The 25,015-nt window shown below is 39.4% G+C and overlaps 2 long non-coding RNA genes across 7 annotated transcripts in view; one reads left to right on the top strand and one right to left on the bottom strand.

Annotated features, from left to right (window-relative positions):
• The window catches only part of LOC126916934 (uncharacterized), a 186,538-nt gene that overhangs the window by 136,587 nt on the left and 24,936 nt on the right, over positions 1–25,015 (top strand). The window contains exon 3 of the long non-coding RNA XR_007710831.1: positions 2,332–2,391. This is a non-coding gene — a long non-coding RNA (uncharacterized LOC126916934). The remainder of the gene's footprint in view (positions 1–2,331; positions 2,392–25,015) is intronic.
• The window catches only part of LOC126916916 (uncharacterized), a 206,796-nt gene that overhangs the window by 87,705 nt on the left and 94,076 nt on the right, over positions 1–25,015 (bottom strand). The window lies entirely within an intron of this gene.

The following is a 25,015-nucleotide window of genomic DNA, read 5'->3' on the forward strand; positions in this document are numbered from 1 at the left end:
CTCGAGAGAGAGTTGCTAGCGGAAAGCATCGTACGTGAGAAAAGCAGATTTCCCGTATCTTTCCGTAGGTAATAGATTTAGGGACTGTTAGGACAAAGACTATTTGTTCGTTTGAAGAACTTAGCTAGAGAAATCTTAAGATTTATAGCGGGTCCTTAGGCTAGTTGAAAGTATACTATGAAGATGTTTTGATATCTGGCAATCATCTTATTCGAAGGATAGGGTCTTTGTATAGCAAGCCACGGGACAGAAACCGTTGGAAAATTTGTTGTCGAGTGCCGCTACATATCTACTTTTTTTTTATTTGGTAGGATTTTACAATCAATTCTCATTGAGAATTACGTGTAAATTATTCTGGCGTGGTACTATAACTTGCATAATGTTGGAATTACTCGCTGTTTCCCTTAGTTGAATCCCATAGGTCCAAATGGTTTTAATATGGCTTTATATAGCATTATTTTACTCTGTACGTTTAAGTTGGAGCGTCTGCCAATGAGCCAGTAGAATACATATCTACTTATCGTTTGTGGACGACGCGCATGCAAATCGTTGGAAATCGTGCGTGTAAATTCACGTACAAGGAGTGAGCATCGTGACGCAAAGCAATAAAGACTCGCTATAATATAAAGGTCGATTTCTGAAAATTAGAGTCAGAGATCCGGCGAGTGTGGCCTCGTGTTAAACTACATGACTACGTGGGTCGTTCAAGTAATTTTAATGCTAATGTAGATCGTTTGTTTACGGATGCTCGTTCTGATACGAGAGCACATTGCGATGCATCAGGTCGATCGCTGATATTTACTTGCCTCGCGAACGTTCTTGCGCGATAGACGTTATCAGTTATGATTCGGTCGCATTAGTAAACGCGCGGTGTAATGTTGGTAATTGATGAGCCGCATACCCATAGCTGTAACGCGGAAATGACGCACGTCCGCGGATAAATTGAATTGTCCGAATAGTTGGAATTATAGAATATATGATAGAACCAGTCTGATTTCCAATTGATTTATAGGTCTATATACATCGATGGCTGAATGTGCTTTGATTTTTCTCTTGCTTTCTATGAAACGAACATAGCGTATTCGAGTTCAAACGCGTTCCAACGTTCTTGTCACACACTCAGAAGCAGTAATAGGGTGGACAAAACATCCTGCATGCCACAGCTATCGAAGTAATAACCAGATAGTAACGGAATAGTCGTCTTTGATTTACACTCGACGATAATCCCTCCAAAGAGACCAAACCTTAGTATAAGAACCCTAGAAAATCAGCACTCAACACCTTTTTTGTTATAACACTCTGAATCGTCACTCTGTTGGATTCGTACAATAAATTTGACTACTATATCTAAAGTTCAATTCTTTACCTTATTTGTGAAACATTCGAACTGCGACGCGGGGAGATCACCGGCGATCTATCGGTTTCGTGATTTCTTGTTTCTTCTACGTGACAATCTCGTAACACTAGCGCGAAAGTGCAACGAATAGCACTATTGATGCCAAGTAACCAAACGCATGACATCCATCAGCCATCGCATCGTGGAAGCTTAAAATCTAAAATTAGAAACTGCCAATGTTTGCCATGATAAAAGCAACATCATAGCAATATTTTTTCCTAGCCACTGTATATGCCATTCATCAGTTAAAAAACGGTACGAGATCAAACCACCACTCAACAAAGAGCTTCTCGCCCAGTCACGTGTTCGTTTCCCATTAAACGAACTTTCCGTGCAGATAGTAAAGCCATTAGACCGATCCGTTGTTCAGGTTCGATGGAGTTCGATTCGCCGTATGTATATAGTCGCGGTATACAATTGCGGATGGCCAACTGCTGCTGACCATTTCTGTACCGCATACCGTGTTTATTCGAGCCCACAGCCGTGAACACAGAAACCGTGAAGTCGTAAAGCTTGGTCGAATGCGGCTTGGTCTTCCTCGGACCACACACAGACATAGAGAACAGGCCAAGCAACCTGCCATAAAATTAAGGCGCGTGTATATTTCGAGCTGTTGCGGACATTCTCGTTTCCATGACACGGACACACACGCGCCGCTTTAACTATGGTCCTCTGATGATTCTTTGTTTCATGGTACAAGTCTGGAGAACTAAAGAGAACAGATGGAGGACTTGATTAGTTGACCACGAAAATTCATTTACGAGGGTTCCCTTCGTGTGTTGTTCGTGTTGTTTCTAGTCGAAACGATTATTATTTATTTTTATTCTGATTTTTAAACATTTAAACGAATGCGTTTTTATAAATGGAGATTATTGGACGTTGTTTGGTTCCTTTTGGATTTCTTTAGAATTTAAACGCTGTCTTTCTTGTTTCAGATACGTGACTCGTGAAAATGGAAAGCGTGTCTCGGACCTTGTTGACTCGACGAGAAACAAGTAAGCAGGATTTAATATTCTCATGGATTTCGTAGAAATCTTGTCTCGCCGCGATTCGTTCTACGCTTTGTTATTGCGTTCGTAGTGTAAAATATAAGGCAATTTCTATGAATTCGAGGCTAGTGATGTATGATAAATTCTATTCTAATTTCTCGTGGAAAAATTTAATCGATTAATCTTCCACTTTCATACTAGGAAATTGATACTAGGAACGTATCCTAGGATACTAGGATACGTCATGCAAACATTGTATATGTGTATATTCGTCCATTTTGTTATACTATTAATCTTTACGTTTTCATTATTGATTATTGATATTTTGATATCGCACAATGGATTTAAAAAGTCAGGGTAGCAATGGAATTTATTCACATTTATTCACACAGTTAACAAATAATTCAATTTAAAATAACGAGAGTGCTGAACTAATGCAAAAAGCAAATATTAAAAACAAGGAACCTTAACTCTTTCATCTTCTTTCATTATAATTTCTATTAAAAAGTGCAGTAAATTAAACGTAAATAATACAATGTAAAATAAAGAGAAATTGTCCTCTGTCTAAGTGAAATCATAAACAAAGAACACTTTTTTATTCCAACAACTCTACAATATATCAGAAAAGCTAAAAGTCAAAGAAATTCTAGAATTTAGAATTTAGAACATTTCCAACGTCACAACTGCAAAACATTTAAAAGTTAATCAAAATTTTCAAAGGTAGATACGAATTTTCAAACTCAAACGAATTAATCTCTTAGAATTTAGAACAGCTCGCGTACACACAATGCACTGCCATGATTACTTTGGGACGCGATGATACGATCCGCGATATTAATCCGATAATTCAATATCGTACACACAGGCGATAGAACGATAAGCAACAGCAGGTAGTGGGAAAGACAGCGAAACGTGTGTTGCGATACGACCAATTGGATGCGGCTAATGGGCCAATTGCAACCGCGATCCACCGATCGGTGAATGATGTTTCGAAACTTGATTATAAAGCTTGCTAGAGACCGTACACGTTCCTAACATCCATCATCGTACTCGAAACGAGATTCATCGCGATACCATCGCGAGGGTAAAGTCGTAAAACAGGATGAGACCAGCAGGTTATTTCGGTGAATGATATTTGCCAATGAAAATGCGGTTAATTAAATGACACGCGATAAGAGCAGCGAAATAATATTTCCTGGCATTTTCTCCAGCTTTGTTCGAGGCAGAGATGTTTAGCACTAAAATCCAACCTAAACTACAAACTAAATACAAACTGAAATATAACGTAATCTGTATATGTCGATTGTTATTCATTACGTTGGTCGACTGCGTGAATCGAAATGCACATTACAAACATTAATTTCTTTTAATTTATCTTCATATTTGTTTCTGCAAATATGTTCGTACGATAAATAATCGCGTGAAAGTAAGCGATTTATTTTGCAAGAGATAGAATATTAATTACGTGGCAGAGTAACGAGATTGGCTGGCTTAATTATAAGAGGAAGAAAGAATCAGAGAAACGAAATATAAAATGGTTTACGGTTAAAGTAAGCCCAGCAAGCGATGAATAAAAACCAGCGGTGTTCTCGACTTTGACGGATGGTCTATACAAATCGGTTATAAGTACACGATACAGACATGCTGCCAGTGACATTAATCTTGAAAAGGTAATTTATAATCTTACAATTTAATTCCATTACGATACACCTAAGTACATCTAACAGAATTTCTTTAATAAATTCCAACAGAACCATATTTTTCAACGCGATAATTAGATTTTCCTACCTGCAAACACCAAACAATATTTTCCAAAGCACCGTAACACTGTACGAAACTCTCCTACAGCCATATCGTCGTTCATTTAATAAACTTCACAAGCGAATTATATTTTTCAACGTAACAATTTTATTTATCTTGGAATAACTATTTCGTAAATAACGTTGCTAAAACACCCTAACGAAACTCGGTTCTACAATTCAAATTATCAGCAACTCGTTCCACGCGGTGCCATTAACGAGACGAACAAAAAAAAGAGAAAAAAGAGAAAAAGGAAGAAGAAAAATGGGACGCGTGATCGAAGCTTGGTTAAACAGAAAACGGTGGAAAAAGGGAGTCGAGGCGGAATCGGAGCCGGGTTCGCTATTACGCTACATTGTTCCCACCGGATACGAGGCTCGTACGAGTGGTACGCACACACGATTTTGCGTAAAGCGTGAGTGCGTGAGCGTGCACCGTCCATGTACATAATACATACATAGATAAATATAACGATGATGTAGGTGTGCGTACACACGCGTTCATTAATCTGAGAACAGTTCATTGGAAAATGATCGTGCCGCGTTGTTTATACGGCACCGTCGTATTATGCCGCGCCTGCGATTAATCGCGGCTCACCGCCCTCCACTAGGGGCGAAATATCGTAAGAGCGTGACCTTCCCCGTGGTTTCCGGAAAATGGCCTGCCACTATTCGCCGCCCAATGGATACGCTTATCGATGCAACGCCGACGTGATGGATCGGTTTCGAGTAATCTGCAATCTTTTCACCGCCGCGCCGCCCTCGGTTGAAGACTTTTTTCGAACTATTCGATTGCTATGTCGTCTCACAAATGATACAACGTTTTTTCGAAAATTGAATTTACTATGATAAAGTCTTTCAAATGGATCGCACGACGTATAAATGATCGGTAAGTTTCCACTTTTTTCAAACTATCTAAACGAGATGATTATTTATATTGCAAGGTGCAGAATACTATAACGCGTAAGATTTTAGTAGCTTTGGTGTAAATCTTTGTTGTTAGATTTGTCAAATAACAATTACACTACAACGAAAGAAAATATTGCTGGTAGTGAGACGTTAAAGTAAGGAATGTCGATAACTGAACGCTACGCACATAGATAAAAAATTGAATAAACCCGTACACAGTGACACATAGCACAGAGATATTCGATATATGTCAACGTGAAATAATCGAATCGCAGCGAAACCGTGCAGAAACATATTCACCAACCACGATCGACCTATTTGATGAATACTAACGAGAGCTAAAACGCACCAACGAAAGATAAATATTAACGAAACTCGGCTAAAAACCGAACGTGTTCACACATAATGTAAAACAACGTGAAATAATTTCATTGCAAAGCTACGTTAATATATTCGTCTAACATATTCATAAACACACATATATTCATAATATATTCAAAGAGTTAATGGCAAGCTCACTTTTTCTTTCTTTTTTTATTCAACGATAATTTGGAAGAGAAAAACACTAAAAAATGAATAAACTACGCTAAATTAAGGAACGACTTTGTACCTTGTTTTATATTTCCGTACAAAAGATTATTTTGAACGACTACTATCGAAGAAAATCGACTATACTAAATTACTAAACTACAAATTATATTATTTTTTTTTCTTTTTTACAAACGAAACGTTAGTGATATTAGATAATAGCATTTGCGACGTAAAAACCGGTACGCTAATTATATGCAAGCCAGTTCGACAAACGCGCAATTACAGTTATCGGCGAGGCTATTGTTTAACGCGCAATTTCAACCGGGCTACACGGTGATTTATCACGCGGGAATAAATTACTTGGCGCCAAAGGCCTGGAATCGGCCGTCACACACGCCTCACGCGTTTTGTTCCTCGCTCGGCATCGCCGAGTATCGACCGATCCCGTTGCTTTATCGCCCGTACCCACCTGTCGATGGAAAATCGATGTCCTCCTGAATAATTTCATAACCTTTTCACGCCTCTGCGCGTTATAATGGCCGAAATAACATATTACGACGCGAACGGACAACCACGATGAACAATGCCGGCGTGACGCGCCTCAAAATTCAACGAAAATTTCCAAATTAGTATTCACGAGATCACTTGAGTTAGTAGCGTTGAAGGTAATTATGCAGTTGCGAAATTAAAGTGTAGTATCATCGTAGAGAACATAATTATGAATTATAAATATGATGGTATTTGTATTTTTCCGGCAATATTCAAATGCTCAGCTCCATTTTCATCCCCCCTACACGAGAGTGTGTTTAAGTAATTTTGCAAAATTATAATAATTAACCCACGATTGTGATACAACGAACATTGATTTAGTACGTTCTGCGATACTATTAGATGCTATGATACGACATAGTAAAATATGATAAAAATGTTACTGCTTTTGTCTGGTCGTTTTCTTTTTTTTTTTTCAAGAATATTTTTTCTTAACATTGTGCACATTTTGCGTATGAAAACGTACACTACATATACCTACTTTTCCTGAGTTTAACATGCCATTTGGTCGAATGTAAATTCTTCGATACAACGAAGCCCGTAATTATTTTCCCTGACAAACTAGGATGCAACTTTTCACATAGAGTACGTACGAACGAAAGTATGCTCTATTTTGCAATTAAAACATCGAAACATATTCATTAGACGCAAATTGAAAATTGTGGTATTTTGCTTAATAAACTACGAAATAATCACGCGTGTCCAACGCGTCAACAAGAAAATATACGTGCCGATATCTATCACGTCTCTCATAATGATTGTTTATAGTTTATTAACACGCACGTGGATATGCGTATCCATCTGAATATTCCATGCACGCTGCTGACAATTTAATTTGTGTAACTATATTTAATTAGCGAAACATAAATCCATAGATATTCCAAACGAATAATAAAAAAACACCCCTAAAATTGTTACAAAGCTCTATGAAAGTATTACTTGCTTAAGAAGTATTTTCTAGAAAAATGATTTTTTTAAATAAATCTATGTACCTGATACGTAACAGTAATTCATGAAAATTATGCTCTAAATATTATATATACGCGATAAAACGTTGATTCCACGAAAATACATGGCTTATCGTTTTTTCTTCAATTTCGTCGCGAATTTTCCTAACAACGATACCTTATGGAATTATTATTATTATCGCCACGATAAACGCGGTAGGTAAACGTAGACTACGTGGGCAAAAGAATAGACCGATATTTTTTATTTCACGCGTGTCACGTGCTGCAGGTACGTTGAATGCCACCATTGACGAGCCGACGTTCTTTATAATAACATCGACCGTGCTCTTCCCGTCGATCGTGGGGACGTTCTTCGCCTTTCATCCCGATCTATACGATCACCAAAGTGACAAGAGCGTCGCCATTGTCGTTCGCTATATCGGCTCTTATCACAGCGAGCAAAGGTTAAGAAACTATCGGAGAAGACTGTTTCCTCCTTTCCATCGATCGATTCGTTGGATACGAACGACGACCACGCCGATCGCATGGTGCGCAAGGAAACGAGAAATGTCGTGGAACAGCTCGCAGAAAGAGAAGATGGACAAACATTGGCGAATCGAATAGACAGATAAGATTCTTTGGAAAGTCGAGAGACGCCGCGACGCGATGTCTCCTAGGAGTGCGATGTAAAACTGTTGCGACATGGGATGCGAGTAAGATGATCGGAACGAAGTTTGAAGATTACAGGAGAAAATAATCGTAGTTTGTTTGCAATCAAAAATCGAGATTTTGATATCGTTGAGATTTTGCTACTTCAAGTTGTCAACAAGTAATATATTGAGTTGGCAACTAAGTGATTGCGGATTTTGTCAGTACCATCTAATGACAAAATCGGCAAACACTTAGTTGTCAAACCAATAGCAAGAGGAAAAGATAGACACGGTAGAAAAATATTAAACGCCAAAGGATCCTACATTGGATAACCAATTTTTTCAATGACGAAATGATTAGAGTTTGAACCATAGACCAAACCTTATTCTCGTATTTTCGCTTCTTTAGTTTTTTATTTGCTAAAGTTAGAGCTTTTTGAAAAATTCCGAAAATTCAAAGTTATGAGAAGGAAGAATATAAAATATCGACCATGAGGTCTGATCTCGAAATCACCGATATTTGTTAACTTCTCCAATAACCGAACAATCGAAACTCGAAGCAGGCAACGAAACTATACTTTCTCGAAATTTACGATTCAATTTCTTCGAATATCTATCGTTCTTAAAAATTCACCTGCAAATCTGTTATAAAGAAGAAAAATATTAATACGCTGTGGTCGTGTATGTTGAATAAAGTCCGTGAAGTTTGAAAGATTTCCAACTACTGAAAGATTTTCTTTTCGCGATTACTTGCTTTTCCATCGTATGACGATTCTTTTTAATCGAGACTTGCGCATTTCTCCGAGCGCGTTACATAGCCAGATGCAATTGAACCGTTTCCATCGTTGATTCGAGATTAGATACGGTCTGCGTATTCTGATGTATGTCATCGCCAGCTCATAAATGGTAGGAGTAGCGTGACTCAAGGCTACTAATTCGCGAAGGAAACCCGGCCACGTTGAGTCACTGTTTGCTTCGCGACTTGCTCTGTCACCGCCGAACTTTTTAATCCGCGGTAAGAATTTCCGAAATAGACTGTGGTGGAAGTGTAAAGGATCGATAAAACAGAAACGAGAGATTGCTGTTGCAACCCGTCAAATATATTTGAAATAAATTAAATAAATTAAATATAGACAATGTTCAAAGTCGCTCGTACGAACGTTTTCGCAAAGACAGTGTATGAACTTGATAACTCGTATAACTCGTACAATAACTGTTAATAAAACTCGCTCGCGATCGTCGAATGAGTCGAAAAATTCAAATTCGTCTTTGTTCGACGATTGCACGTAGCGGCGACATTGTTTTGCCCGGAGTTTGTTTATTCTTACATTACGTGTATCCTAACGATCTTGATACTCCGAGGCAAAACAACAACATAATTTGAATCGTCCTCTGACTCATGTGCCGTTACAAGACTTTCAAGAATTCGTAGACTTTCCAAAAGTTACCTCGGCGAAGATTACCTGGACAACGTATAGAATCGGCAAATGGCCCTAACAAAGCGTTTCTTTCCGAATTAGGACGAATGATCGATCGGTGCTGTGTCAACCCTAAAAACCCAGACGAGATATCAATCTTCCACCACCGATATATCCTTTTCTCGAAATCCTGCTTTTCTCGTTTGCTCGGCCGAGCTTTTAGCACGGCCCATAATAACATTTAACGATATTTTTGCAGGTGAAAAAACAACAGGGCACACTTTCATCGGAAAATATTTGTCGAACACGGTCGAATTTCTTCCTCGCGCGTTTTGGTGCACGCGAACGAGCTGGAACGCGCGATCCTCGTAGATGATGCGCGCGATGTGTACACGCAACGAAAACACAAAGGTATCATCCATCAAGCTGTCTGTGGAATTCGTCCTGCTGCCTGTACGCATACGTGTGTATACGTGTGATTGTGTGTGTACGTGCACGTCTATCCACGTTCCATATAACATTCGGTACGTGGTATTCGCGTAACTCGTGTTTCCTCGTGTCCTATGCACACGGGCCGAAGCATCGATCGATCGGCAGGAGGAGATCCTGTCGTTTTGCCCTCCTGTCACCAGTCCTGGATATCGAATCACTGCTGAATAAAGTTGACAAGTCGGCAAGGTGTCTCTTCGTATTGTACGTTCGATGCAATCGCGATTCATGCGAGATGGAAAGAAATTCTTTGGAAATGACAGTGATTTTATATTTGTTCTGTTATAGCAGTGGATCAATTTTGGTCATGAGTTTACTTTCGATCGTTTTTTTCCTTTTTTTTTTTTTTTTTTTTTTTTACAGTGTTATATTCGTTTAGAGGTAGTGGATACGAAGTGGACAGTTTGATCGTCGAATGTAGCGTATTTCAGAAAGCAGCAACTTCTTTTCGAAGAATTATTTAAGAAGAATTACAATTTTTGAAATATCATTTTTATTCGATTTTATATTCCGTAGCAAATGTAATCTTCTCGAAAAGAAAGAAATTTCAGGCAACGCGCAGAAAAATGAAAAATTTTGGACGATCTTTCGAATCGTAGGTGCGCGTCTGTCAAAAAGATATTCGGTACGTTTCTTAACTATTATTCGTTTTACTCGATCTTTTCAATTAATGGTAAGAGTAATCGTTCAATGATAATCGTCTTATCTGCTAAATTTCCACCGAAGAAGTAGCAGCGGTGGCTGTGGTAAATTTTGCCTTAGAAAAAGCACTAATACATTTGTTCGGAAATTCCACGCGTTTCTATTCTATTTCCTTTAACACCCGATAGGAATCCTCTGCACACACGCGACAGACGTGGCAACACCTGCGGAATACTCATGGTATCCCGTCGATATTGACCCTGCTTAATGCGTCGCGTTACACCCAGCAAGCTCTCAGTCGGAATTTGAAATTGTAATATCGAAGCCTTACATCGCGAAATATCATATCGCCCAGTTGGATAAATGATATTCATACCGACCGCATAAATGAATACATTGCCGGCGATGGATTTCATGCAATAATTCCCAATCGTGAAAACGTCTTCTCCTCGTGTATATTAAGCTCTCTTGCTCTTCCAATGTCTATAAAAATCCTCGTGGAAGGCACGTAAAAACATCGAAAATTGTTCGCTAAATATTTGCGAAAATTTCGTAGCGATAACTATGAAATATGCACGAGTAACGATCGTAGAATTTTAGATAAGACAGTAAGCGAAGCATTGATTGATCAATGATTAACGTTTCACGGATGAAACATATTTTTGTAGCTTGTAACTTTTATATTAGGTTGGCAACTAAGTGATTGCGGATTTTGTCATTACCACCTAGTGAAAAAATCCGCAATCACTTAATTTCCAACCCAATATGAACGATATGCGACCAACGATTCAAAGACTTTCAGATTTGCGAATAACGATTCGTTGTTGCTGCGTTACTTGTAAATGTCACATAATAAGACGAGTTTCATTTGTGTAATGAATATAGCGACGATAAAATAACGATAAAATTTGATAATATGTGTATAACATTTATTTCGATCCGAGTAATTCATAGGATCAGAATACATTGATCCTTTTCGTTATCTATGATTTTTCATTCAGATAATTGAAATTCTTATGTAAATGTATTTGTAATGATTGAAAATGAGATACAGTTTGGGAAAAAAAATAGTATTTGATACTGTGTATAAATGTCCACTAAGGAAAGATTGGTGAATACTCAAGTATTAACAATGTGCAATGTAAATGGTTGGATCTTCGCTTTGGAGATTTTCTTTCATATTTTTAAAACGCATACGACTTTTCCATTTCATATTAGAACAGTTGTAAACATTCTAAATAGAAACGTTTTTTAAGTTTAAAGTGAAACGTTTTTTTTTTTAATCTGCGCAAATATTTTTACAGTCCTTTGCCAAACAATTGCCTGAAAACCATCGAAAAATCCAGTTTCGCCATACACGAGTTTCGTTTCAAACGTTCACACTTCCAGTTCCATTCTAGCCAGCGACAGTTTGACATACTTTTCACTTGGAAAATCCCTCTTCAAATACGATATGTCCACTGGCAAACCCGCTCCGTCTCGTTCTAGGGTTAACTAACAGTCGGACCGGCAGAAAGGAAAAACCATGAACGAGATAGGTTGGAAATCGTTTCATCGGGAATGCGATTTCGCAATCGTAGATAAAGAAAGAAGGCGAGAAAGAGAAATGGTAGGAAGAATAGGAAAGAGGAAGCGAGAGAAACGATGACGGTGGATCGAAGATACGAGGCGGAACGAGACGAGGTCCCGGCGATGAGGCACGTAGAAGAAAACGAACCCCGGCAAAGAAATAGTCGGTGGCTTTTTACTTTCTCCCGCGGGAACGGACAGGGTAAAAGGCAAAGCTACGAAAAGCCGGGCTTTATTGCCTACGAGGGCAGGATCCTCGTGCACAGGATAGAAGATTGTTTAGATCCCTAGACCCCGTATCGTGGAGGAAGCTGCGGGGCCTATCTAGTATCGTATACCGCTCTCTCCCCACGGATTATGGTCGTGAAACGTTTCACGTCGTCCATTTTCCTGGCTCGTAACGCGACGCTTATTGTAAACTTGCACGGGATCCTACAAAGTCCTCCGACGGCGTTTTGTCGTACTTAGAGGGATCCTTCCTGAAATGATCTGTCCCGAGATTCCTTCGGCCACGTTTTATCTCCTTTTATGCGGTTACTCCGTCGAATATTAGACGATAGCCGATTTTCTGGCCGCACACGCTTCCGGTTTTTCCCAGATGGAGAGACCAATGTACACAGACAATCGTTTGGGGAGATCGATAGAGCAGTGAAACTCTACATTCCGCTTATCGTTCGTGAACATAGACTTTTTTCCATTTCTTCCCTTGTTCTTTATTCGAAGGTTATAAGAGGAAGAAACACGATAAAATATGCTTCTTAGTTCGATGTCACTTTCGTGACCGGAAATGAATATTTATATATCGTCACGTTTATGTGACGACGATTCGATGTTGGTTAAAAAATTAACTGAAAAGTGCAGGTGCTTGCTCGTAGCTCTTACAATTCCTGTAGCGGCACTCGACAGCAAAATTTTCCAACGGTTTTTGTTCCGTGGCTTGCAACACAAAGACTCTATCCAGACTCAGGTTCGAATCTCGACACTCTCATAGTCCTGTTTTTCACGATTCCTAAATGAGAAGAAGAGAGCGGTCCCGATGGTTGGAAGAAATTGCCCCGACCCGGATGAAGACAAAAATCTTATAACACCAGCAGTAGCACTATCACGACTATCCACCTCATTCCCATTCTGTGTTGTGTCCTAAACAGTCAGAAATAGCGACGGAAAGGTAGAGTTGAACGGTGTAATTCCTTCCATATTCGATCCATCGATGAACAAATGGCCCTTTAAGCGTCGAACAGAACGTTCGACGAGACATCGGTCGAAGCTATCGGTCGTTTGTCATCGAGAACGCTCGCGTCAGCAGGATTTATCATCGAAATAGGATGCTTCGATCATCCCCTTCAACGAGGTTGTCATTAGAAACTCGAGAAATTTCCACCATTCTATCTACGTACTGCTCAAAATCCCGAATTCATCCATTTTCCAACAACGACATCGGGGAATCTTCCTTTCGTTCCGGCAGAACGCGCGAAGAATTATCGCGCGTGAAGTAGAAGCAGACACGTAGCTGGGTCGGACGAATAGACTTTTTTAATTTATCGCTCGTAGGAGCAGATTATCGCTGATTACGCTTGTGCGAGAAAGGAAGTTCGGGATGGAAACGACAGAGGGAAGGAAGAAAGTCACGAGGAAAGGGTGGCAGCAGGGATGAACGAGGAAGGAAGACGTTCGCGCGATTTATCAATTTCACGGGGACAAGGGAACTTTTTAAATTACATGGCGTTGATCGGCCTCGTCTTTCTCTCATTTCCCCAATCTATCTTCCCCGTCTGGCTACCCCTCGCCGGGATAGCTTCCTTGGCTTCTCGGCCGGCCAATCTGTTCGTCGTCGCGATACTTATTGCGCATCGAGCGATAAGCAAGCCCTGCCTGCACAGTGCACAGCCGCTTAATCCGATTTATTTCTTTCGTTTCGACACCTTGGCGACGCGTATATATGTGCGCCGAGTTAAATAAACGTCGTGGAACAACGTGCCAGCAAGCGAACGTTTCTTGAATTACAAAGATACATCGGTCTTGCCTTTCTTCTGTATCGACTGTTCCTCCAATACTATTACTTACTTTCACTCTGCTAGGAATTATAGCGACGCAAGTTAGTCTACTATTACTACTACTTTGCATAAAAGTCTCTGCTAGTAGTCTAAACTTACTTCGTGCAGTGTCCTGCATCTATTTTTGTCGAGAAACTCGCTACATTTTTCAGGTCACCGTTTAATCAATTACGAAGTTAAAGGCGTGGACGATAGTTTTAACAGTCGAAATTAGATTTCAATTCTCAAAATCTTGACTTACACGGCAATCGCTTTTAGTTTGCTGAACGACCGACGAAGATCGTCACATAAGTTGTCGAAGGTTCCTTTAACAAAGAAGGACAGCAAACTGATACAGCGACGACATTGTTGAAGCAATTTCGCGCGTTCGTTGATCGCCCGACGACAACGTCGCGATGGGGCGTCGGGACGAGCGTAAAAGTTGCCGAAAAACGACTCGTTGCTGACACATAGAACGCTTCAACGTGGACAATAAAATCCACGGCCGAACTCTCGACGAGACGTTTGTGGGATTTCGCGCGAGTACGCTGCGGGTCGGTCATTTCGCGAGCGGATGGCGTCGTTTCACCGCGAGTTCTCCGCGTCATCGTTCGAGGGATCCGTCGTAAAGAAGTTTCCGAACGGCTCGTGCTCGAGACGATGGTTGGCGAAAGCGCTTCCTCGTCGAGTATATATGCATTACCATTTACCCTAAAAGCCTTTGTTCGATTTAAAGCACTCCTTTTCCATGTCTGCGTTCGCGTAACATCACGTCGAGATACTTTTTGCCGCAGCTTCGGGCGAGCATATACTTTGCGGAGAACGTTTCTTGAAAATTCCATTTCTCAAATTCTCTACGATTTCGAAACGGTGGTCAGAGTTTATATTCCTGACCTCGCGCGCATGATGGTGGTTAGTTTAAAAATCGATAAGACGATAAGTCTGGAGTTATTTTTACAGGAAGTTTTGTTATACGATATTTTTCGCCCTCTTTTACCTTATCCTTTTCTGGAAGGGCGATAAGGTGGCGACACGAAGCAGATTTAGCAAGAGTATGGTTAAACATGCACATTATATTCGGTTGGCAACTAAGTGATTGCGGATTTTGTCATTAGGTGATATTGACAAAATCCGCAATCACTGAGTTGCCAATCCAATACGTTTACTTGTCACGATTTGGTCTGTGAGACGTTCGAGTTCGATGACTAATAATACAAAACACGAACGTCTGATTGATTTCTATTGAGATATGTGTAATTTTATGTGCCATACCAGATTAGCCGTGTAATAGTGACACACATATATGAGTATAAGTGTGCTGGAATATGTGCGTGCACAGCGTCTCGTAAAACAGAAGAATGCAACTGTTTCGTTGATAGTCTGGTAACGAAGATCTTGAAGACAAAGAGAGCGATGAGACGCGTGCAAATATGCATCGACAAATATCTTGTAAATCACATATTAAATAAATTTGAAACTATTTTCATATCAATTCTAAATGTAATTTAAGTGTTCCTATACATTTATTTCGGCGATTAACACGTTACTGACCGATAGCCGATTAATCGGTTTTTGTCGCCGACACTTACCGACCGATAGCCTATTTATCGGCTTTCTGTCGCTGATAATCTTTCTCATTATTTGAACAGTAATTTGTTATTTAGTACTAAGGTACTTTGCTCAGTTGCGTCAATTGCGTTGCTTTGTAAGTTTTCACAGTTTTATACCAATTTGAAATACGTACCGTTTGCGATGAACGAAAAGAATGGTATTGGACAGTCTAAACCAAAACAGAGCCGGCGCCAGGGAGAATCTGCGCCTGTGATGCCGGTCGGACGTGCGTATGTTGTTGAATCGCTAGCGGTCGGTAAAGTGTTAAGATGCACAATTCTCAACAATTTCAAGCAATTTAAACAGTGTATGGGAACAATTTAAGAACACAGCGGAAGATAACAAAATAAATATCGTGTGCGTTTGAATTTCTCATAAATATTTAAAGATCAGCGGTCTAATAATCACGTAGCAAAAGCTTGCGTTTCCCCTTTTCGATGATATTTAAAAGTTGGAGAAGTTCAAACGTTCCGATGAACCATGGGGTGAAAAGTAAGAGAATGTTGTGAAAAAAGCGCGATAAAAGTAGGAAATCTGGAGCGAACCCTTTACGAGGGTTGAGTTCGGTTTGGAGACAATCATTTCGAACTCGTTCCGTACACCTGTGCTTGGTACATCTCGGTGCGGACCAGTTTCTTCCCTTCGTATTTATACGGGATCGTAAAACGAAATGGTTTGAGAGAATTTAACGAATTCCGGAATTCTTATATTTCGTTTTATTACATCATTTAGCAGCACACTGGTAATGGTGTCTTTAGGGCTGGGTTAAAGTTATATCCCTGCGTTTTTCGTAGCCTTCTGTCCCTTTATCGCCATTACTTGATAGACCGGATTAATTTGGGGATTGAACTACAACGTTCGCGTAAAAAACGGATAAAAATATACGTACAAGTTTTATTGGTCGGCTATCTCCGCCATTATAGACAGACGAGATTGTGAGAAAATTTCGAATGGAAGTAAAAGAAATATATCGAAATAATTGTCAAATTCATCGATGTAAAATGACACAACAACGCGGAACTCAGCTACATCTTCCGCAAATTCCTACTTTCGCGAGCCTCGGTATTTTTCGATATCGAAACGCGACAGTTGTGTTACGTAAACTTGAGACTTCGATTATAAAAGAAAAGAAGGTTGAGCCGTAACCTAATTATCAACTTTCTTTTGTCGAATTTTATTATAAATACAATGATTACAATGATTTTACAGAGGTAGAATGATACTGAATCAGGGAAAGACTGAACAAGAACTGCTCGAGCTGGCTAAAATCTCAGCTTATATGCGTTTTGGTTTGGGGATGTTGAAGGGCTACGTACCTCTACGTAACACACATGCATCTTCGATGGAGATGATGTAAAAGCGTGTTTTCATTTTTGGCATATCAAAGGCTATGTGCTTGAACGTAATCGAACCAGAGCAAGAGTTATGTTAGAAGAATTATTATATCGTCGTAGACGTAGAATACCGAACACAGAATCAAGCAGAGAACGCACAAGAACCACGATACATCGATGTCGATTCGCTTTTGAAATTTCTATTCCAGACGCTATTCGCAATTGAATTTAAATTCACTCTGTTTTATCTCGTCGTGAGTTTTTCCTCGAGAAAATGTTTTCGTAGAAAAAGCAAGTAAGAAACGATTTTGTAACTTTGGTTACGACTTCGTACTCGTTCATATACACTTTAAAAAGAAAAATGCGATTTTTAAGCTACACTGTTCGGTAAGTTTCAAACGCCTATGCTTCTTACGTTAAACTTTTCGCCTTCTGACGAAATATCTACAACTTGTGTCTACTGAAACGATCGCCAGAGATTATAGATCATAGAATCATTGATTCAATGTTGATTCAACTTTCGACAAACTGTACCGTACGTACCGTAAATCGAACTGTTAGATACCCATGAAACGCGTGAACTATAAAACGAAGAGTTAGGCAAAGCCTGGATATCCTATATCAACGAAAGATGATCGCGTTTAGGCATGATCAACGTAGTCGTGGATTTCAAAGATTTCACTGGCAAATTGCAGGACTTCCGGCGAATTCGGTAAAGCATAATCGAGGCTGGCGGTTTCGGTGATCCTGGAAACTAACGACTGGTCACGTTCCGCATCGGCGAATATACAAGCGTACTGGCCAGGACAAATACAATGGATTATAGCAACTGATATTGAAATAAACATTTAGCCACGCGATTTCCATCATTCCATCTCGATCTAAGATTCTACTCGATATTGTTTTCCAGAAACGAAGCTGAAGAAACGTAACTCGAGTAATTTACGAGCAAAGCGCTAATTGAAACAAGGGACGATGTAAATCTCCATTTAAAAAGAAATAACGATAATACTCGGCGACAAACTATGGAAGTCGTTCGCGTGGAACCAATGGAAAGTCCGAGTCAATTAGATAACACGGTGTAAGTAATTAATTCCGAAGAGGAAACTGGCCGGGATCTTTATCAAACTTCTCGGAAACGAATGGAAGAAGCTCGACGAGAATCGGGAACGGTTCGATGGAATCGGGGCGACCCGAGTTCGATTAAAATCTCTTCTGAGCAAAAATTCAACAACCATTAGCCGACAAATTGTTTCGTGCTGCGACCTTGCAACGAATAAGGTTTTCCGAGGGAATATCAAAGAAATCCTTCTTTCAATCTAATTAACCGATGCTTTTGTTAATCAACAGCGTTGCAGCGCTTCTCTTCTGTTCGCTCGAAATATGCCACGACGTGATATATCGATCGCGCTTTAATAATTTTAATCGCATCAGCTTCGTCGCTGGCAACACGATACAATGCAATTTTCAATTTCGAGAAAAATTGACTTGATTGTCCGAAAAGTTTCTTTCGTTTCATAATGAGATGATAGGTGAACAACAATTTCTGTTTTATATTATTTTATTGAATTAGGTGTGATTCACTTCGTTATATTTCTATTATTACGTTCGTGCATAATTCAATAAACTAATATAAAAGAAAAAACATCTTGCATTTATTATTTCCTTATAAAACGAAAAAAACTTTTCGGACAACCTAATAGAACAGCATAAGAATTGCCACAGTTGTAGAAATTGAATATTTACGTATAGCAATAGATGAGATCGATCGAAGCGAGAGGAACCTGTGCACAGAATCAGAGATTTGGCATGAATTTTTTAAGCGGTTGATCGGGATTCGAACGATAGACCTGCGAGCAAGAAGTGGGATTATAGTCTTTAAATCGATGTATGGCTATCGGAGTAACCTACTACGTTTCGACTGAACGTGATCGGATATGTTCTGCACAGTTCTCTTTCAAGCGATTGCAAGAGCGAATCACATTCGACAAAATTATTAGACGTTGCCTGAATATTCGAAAAATTTTATCGCAGTCTCAAATATCGCGGTAGCGTTGGATGATATCGGTCGAGCCTCGAAGAATACACAGCTACTCAAAATTCGAGAAAATTGATTAGAGTCACGTAAAAGTTGACAAACAATACCCGAAAAACCCAGCTACGATTAAAACTCAAAAATCTAGTTGGCATCATCCAGGACGTAAGAGACACAGACAAGAATCGCTAGATCGCTGAAACTCCGAAAAAGATTGAAGCGAGTCAGTTAAAAATTAGTGTCGCGTAGAACTAAAAAGTTCTCTCCCAAAGTCATTACTGTCATTTTATAGCTTTGCCTACTTTACCTAATTCGACTTGTCAACCGACTCTCAACAAGACTCGTCAACTTCGAGCTTTGAAAACCTATTGAACTTGTCTATGATTTCACGCGTTTTAATAAACATACAAATATATTCAAAGTCGCTTAAACACACACATACATTGTTTTACTTTTGCCAAGCAAAGGAACGTGGACACCTGTGTGAAAAGTGTCGTCGGTATTCTTTGTGGCGAATGGGGTGCTAAGTATGGAAAGATTAAAGGCAGAGCAGCAGCTGTTATGGCGCTCGAGGGAATGGGATTGGGTAGGCTGGAGAGGATCGTGGAACGAGAGAAAAAAAGAGTACACGAAGAAAAATTGGCTGCAGGTAACGGGATTAAGAGTGCTACTGTACACCCGTTGCGGGATCATCCCGCAAGAAACTTTGCACTTGGCAACTTTTAATGCCCCGCCGCAAAATCCTATCCCGGCCTGCTGCCCTTTCCTGTCTCTCTTTTAGCGTTTCGCCGCTGCTCGCTTTCTTTACGCATACTTGCTGGCCTGTACAGGGGCTTAGATAGAAACGATTCTGCCAGCAAACTTTACACGTCGAGAGCAACTTGATCCTCTACCTTGGCCAAGCGGAAGGAATATTTTTTGCACGTCGATGCGTCTTGCTCTTCCTATCGACTTAACCGTTCGTGATTCTTCAAGTATCATACTTGATAAATTCTTTTAGGATTCTACCAAGAGACGATGCATTTCTCAGACGCGGCTTCTTAATACGAAATATGCTCTCTGAAGACGATTGAAGATTACACGAAAATATATTAGGTCGTCCGAAAAGTTTCTTTCGTTTTATAAGGAAATAATGAATGCGCAACATTTTCCGTTTTATATCATTTTATCGAATTACGTATGATCTATTTTGTTCTATTAAAATAAAGATCACAACGTTCGACAGATTAGGTTTCATGTTTGTATAAAGATGCGTCGTTGTAAAAGACGTGTCTGTAAAAGAAAAACACTTTCCGGACAATCTAATATATATGGTAAGCGTAATATAATTTTGATGATTTTCTGATTTTGTTGTTACTTATCGATTAAAACGATGTACTTTAATATAATGTGGTTGAGAAGAGGAATATTATTAGAGGAATATTGCCATAATTATTATTGCCATAATAAAATTGAGAGATTGTTGAGATATGGCTTGGCAACTAAGTGATTGCGTATTTTAAATAAGAAGGAAAATTCAACATTTTTATTTAAAAATATAACTTTATTCAATTAGGTATTGTCCGTTTTTGTCGATGATCTTTTGACATCTTCTAAAATTTCTGATTTTTTGCCAACAAAGAACTGAATTAAATGTGATTTTACATCATCAGCGTCATTAAAAATTTTACCATTTAAGGAGCTCTGCATGGAACGAAATAAGTGGTAATCTGAAGGCGCAAGGTCAGGGCTATATGGTGGACGTGATAACACATCCCAACATAGTTCCAATAATTTTTTTTAGTAATTTTTTAGCATAAGAAATGTCTAAGTGTACATTAAAAATACATAATTAAAAAACGTATTTATAAAAAATGTAGGTAACGAGAGCTTCGTTAACTTCATCGCGATTCGCGAAATTTTAATATGGTTCCCATCACGAAGTGCTTCTTTGTTTCGATTAAAAACGGTCGTACAAGTTGGAATTTATTCGGTGCTTTCTCGGTTGCGCTTGTAATATCGCAGTTCATAAAGAAGCCAGATTCATGACGGTGATCAGACCACAAGCGGTACAACGCGATGTAGAGGCGAGTAAGACCCGGCCACTTGAACGCGGTGGAAACTTTACGCCACGCGTGTCCATAATCCATTTCACGCAAACAAGTCGCCGGAAAGTGAAAAGTTCAACTTCCAGGCGCGTTTATAATCCAAATGTATTTACGTTTTAGTGTGTTTTTATCTAATAAAAAATAAGAAAACAAAATGGCACGTGTGCAGAATAATATGAACTGCTTACTTAACTCGTTTAACAAACCTGACTAATGTAACCGAATGATCAGATATCTTTGAACAACGATCGAATATTTCGCATGGCCTTTAATCTATCAACAATTTGTATAAAATTTTATAGAAATAAGTAAATTCTATAGAATTCAAACTATCCGCCAACCAATATATTTAATTTTGCTTTGGTTTACCGGTACCAATTTTATCGAATAGATTAGATCACGAAAGAAGAATGGTAATTTAGGACATAGAAAACCGATTCTCGATTTTCCATGTAAAATTTGTAGTAAATTGTTGTAGTAAATTGTAGTAATTGTTATTGTATATAACCTAGTATCTTTACTACAATTAGTTTATTTGCAATAAATGGATTAAACAGATGATTAAACAGGAAACGATGGTTGTTTAACGTGAACTAATCACAATAACGTATTATAATTAAGACAACTAGATAGTTAATTTTCAACTCTTTTCATCACGGATCCAGCTAGCAGACAACGCTAGCAACACTCTCTCGACAACGCAATTCGTACTCTCTGATTTCTCAATTCACAATGAATGTTAATTCGTTTATCTCCCTTAGCAACCCCTTGTCTTTTGTATTAGCCTCATGTCTTTTGTCTTAACCCCACCACGCATATGTCTCGCAACCGCTTATTTGTAATTTAAATTATTCGCAAAATAAACTCGATTTTCCAGAATCAATCGTCTTATTCATCCCAAGGATTTACGCTATTACATATGTATATATATAGCATAAACTTAATTTCGTACGTTTACCTAAACTTATAACATAGCATTATGTATTTAAACTAATATTTTACGATCGTATCTACGTTTATATACTAAAAATGACACAGACTGGTATTGCTTATCTAGTTGTAAACAATTTCTCTAAAAATTCCTCCCTCACATAACCGCGTACCAAGGAGATCAAACGCGATCTTCAAGACGAAATTTTCTAAGAAATTACGTCGGAACTGCAGACACGAAACCAAGCTATACCTGTACGGTTTGCCCGTCGGTGCATCTCGTAACTCGCATTAAAGCCGATATCATTATCGTCGTTATCGCGATCCCTGCCATCCAATCTTGCCGGAGTATCGTTTCCGTGGCGGTCGCCAGCCACCCTCCGGTTCCCAGGGGACGATAACGCAAGGCCGCCTCGATGTTCGTAAATTCCAACGTACAAATCCTCGGCAACAATCTCGTATTCGGAGTTTCTTGCCACGGTATAACGCAGCGGTGTGGTATAAAATGTAAATGCCAGGTATGAAAGAGGCGGCATCGTGCAACCAACCACCACCATCACAACCGCCTCCGGCGTCCACCGCTGTATTAAACATTTATTCGCGTTTGTCCCGGCATTAGCGCGCCATACAGGCTGTCCCAGCGATCGTAGAACAATCAGCAACAGCATAACGCTGCGTTACAACAATACGAGAAACAAGTCGAAGATATTTCAAATAAACTCCTCTCATACGATGTTTCGTTAACGTGAAAGTGGAATTTGTCAACGTGTCGAGTATACTTGAAACTCGTTGAAGATAAGTCGACCCTCGAGGAAGCTATTCAACTTTCACGAAACGCAAAAAGAAAAGAAAAAGAACACGCGAACACGCAACGCATAACACAATTGATCCTGAACAACGAAAAGCGTGACATCGATCGACGACCGTGTGAAACCTTAAAATCTAAAATACGTTCAAACTTCACATGTTTTCTTGAAAACGAAGCCATAAACGGGAAAATCGTAATATACATTTTCGTTTATTTTCCCATACAGAAACGGAGAACCATCTCCTGTCGATGGTTTATTCGTGGCCAGTACTCGTAATTGGAATATTATTTTATATTTCCGATTTATTTTTCCATGTAGAGTCTCCACCTTCTCGATCGCATTGTAATTACCATTCACGATCCACATTCGGCCAACGAGGATGCACCGTGGTTCGCGCTCAAGGGGAACATCGCGAGGAAACGTGGCGTTTCGCGAAATAAATTCGCGACGATCGCGTACCCACCGGATATCGGCCGTATTTCATCCAGGTAGACCATCCTAATGCACGGTATAGAGCGTTTTCTCCGGATAAAGGAACCGCGAAAACGTTTCCCCGTGGGTATTAGCGTCATCCCTTTGCCGAAGATTGATGGAGCCATCCTGACAAGATTCTTCTTCCTTCGCCTGCCTCCCTTTCTCCGCGCCTCTAAGTACCACCATATCCCTCTCTAAGTATCGTTCCAAGTGAACTGCATAAAAAAGATCAGCCTTCCTGTCTCGACCCTGTACGCCACACCCTTCCGCGTCTCGTAAATGGTTATAAGTCATGTCGATGTTTATCACGCGACCACCTAGCATCGAGAGAAAAAAAAGGAAACGGTGGTAGGAAGCATGCTTCTGCTGTTTTCCTTATTTTTCTTCTTTCATGCAGAGCTATTCAGAGAGGAACAGTTAGAGAAACAGATTTTGAGGGATGCAGCAGGAGGTTGGTGAACTTGAATCCTAAGAATGTACAAGTAATTGGTTAATTACAGTTTCTTAACATTTCTTCTTAATTCTGATGGCAGAGCACATACTGACTAAACGTGTGATTTTTCAGAAATTGAGAGATTAGTTTCGATGGAATGTGCTCCCTCTGCAACGTATATTTCGAACTGATAGAATTTCTATAATTTCATAGCACCAAAATATTGGGTTGGCAACTAAGTGATTGCGGATTTTTTCATTAGATGGTATGGACAAAATCTGCAATCACTTAGTTACCAACCCAATACATTGAGACAAATGAAAGGGCAATCGCTAACGAACATGAAGAATATTTGAACGTCAAATATTGTAAAAATCGCGAGGATTTTTAGAGTTCCACAAGAGGATGTGTATTTTTAGTCTTATCTTTAGAAAGTAAATCCATTCAGCTATAATTTACTTTATACATAACAGTGACGAAGACTATCATTGGTTAGCACGTTGCTCGTGCCTCGAATCGAGTTACTCGAACACTCGACTACGATGCGTTTCGAGTTTCGCAATTTCGCATGCACGGGAACGTCGAAAAAGAGAAACGAGGAGAGAGCGATAGCGTCGACGGTTGGACTTCTAGCAAACATACCAGGTTTCTCTGGTGCGCTTTTTTTCGGCCGCGCGCTTGACGACTTTATAAAAAATTGAATTTATGAAAGCGTTGCGTGGGCGTCCAGCACCGCCAGAAAAATTTATAATTTGTTTGATCAAGTTCGCGCATCGGCCCAACCGTTTGGTACAATGTTTCCTCCTGGGATAATATGGATTCCGTTTCCATGGAGCCATCGCGAAATAACGTTGCTCGTTCGGCGTACAGTAACTCGCCAAAGTATTCCGTCACTTATCGTAGGAAACTTTTACGAATATATTACGTATGTTGCACGAAACCTTCTGAAATTTCGCTAGCACTGTAACAATACACGGCTAGCATAATTACAAAATTACAAAACAAATTCGAAATAAAAGATATTTAACGTAAATGTACATTTCATAAATGGTACAAAAATATTTTGCGGTAACACGAATGATTTAAATAAATAAATAAATATATAAATTGAAGTCGAAAATAATCTAGATAGAATCTTGTTAAATATATCCAGGCTTATTAACATGTTCGATACTGCACCTTAACAAATTATTAAACGATAGATGCGCTTGTCTTTAACGACAAAAGTCAGGAAAATATGTTCCCGCTATCGATAATTGATAGGAAATATTTTTCTCGCAATGATAAGAAAATTCAGACTCGAAACGATTGAACTTTGACTACCACGGTTTCTCCTGTAACGACAGATGGTCATTGGTGACCGGAGCGCTTGAACTTTGTA

Source organism: Bombus affinis, chromosome 1 (assembly GCF_024516045.1).
Source record: "Bombus affinis isolate iyBomAffi1 chromosome 1, iyBomAffi1.2, whole genome shotgun sequence".
Lineage (NCBI taxonomy): Eukaryota > Metazoa > Arthropoda > Insecta > Hymenoptera > Apidae > Bombus > Bombus affinis.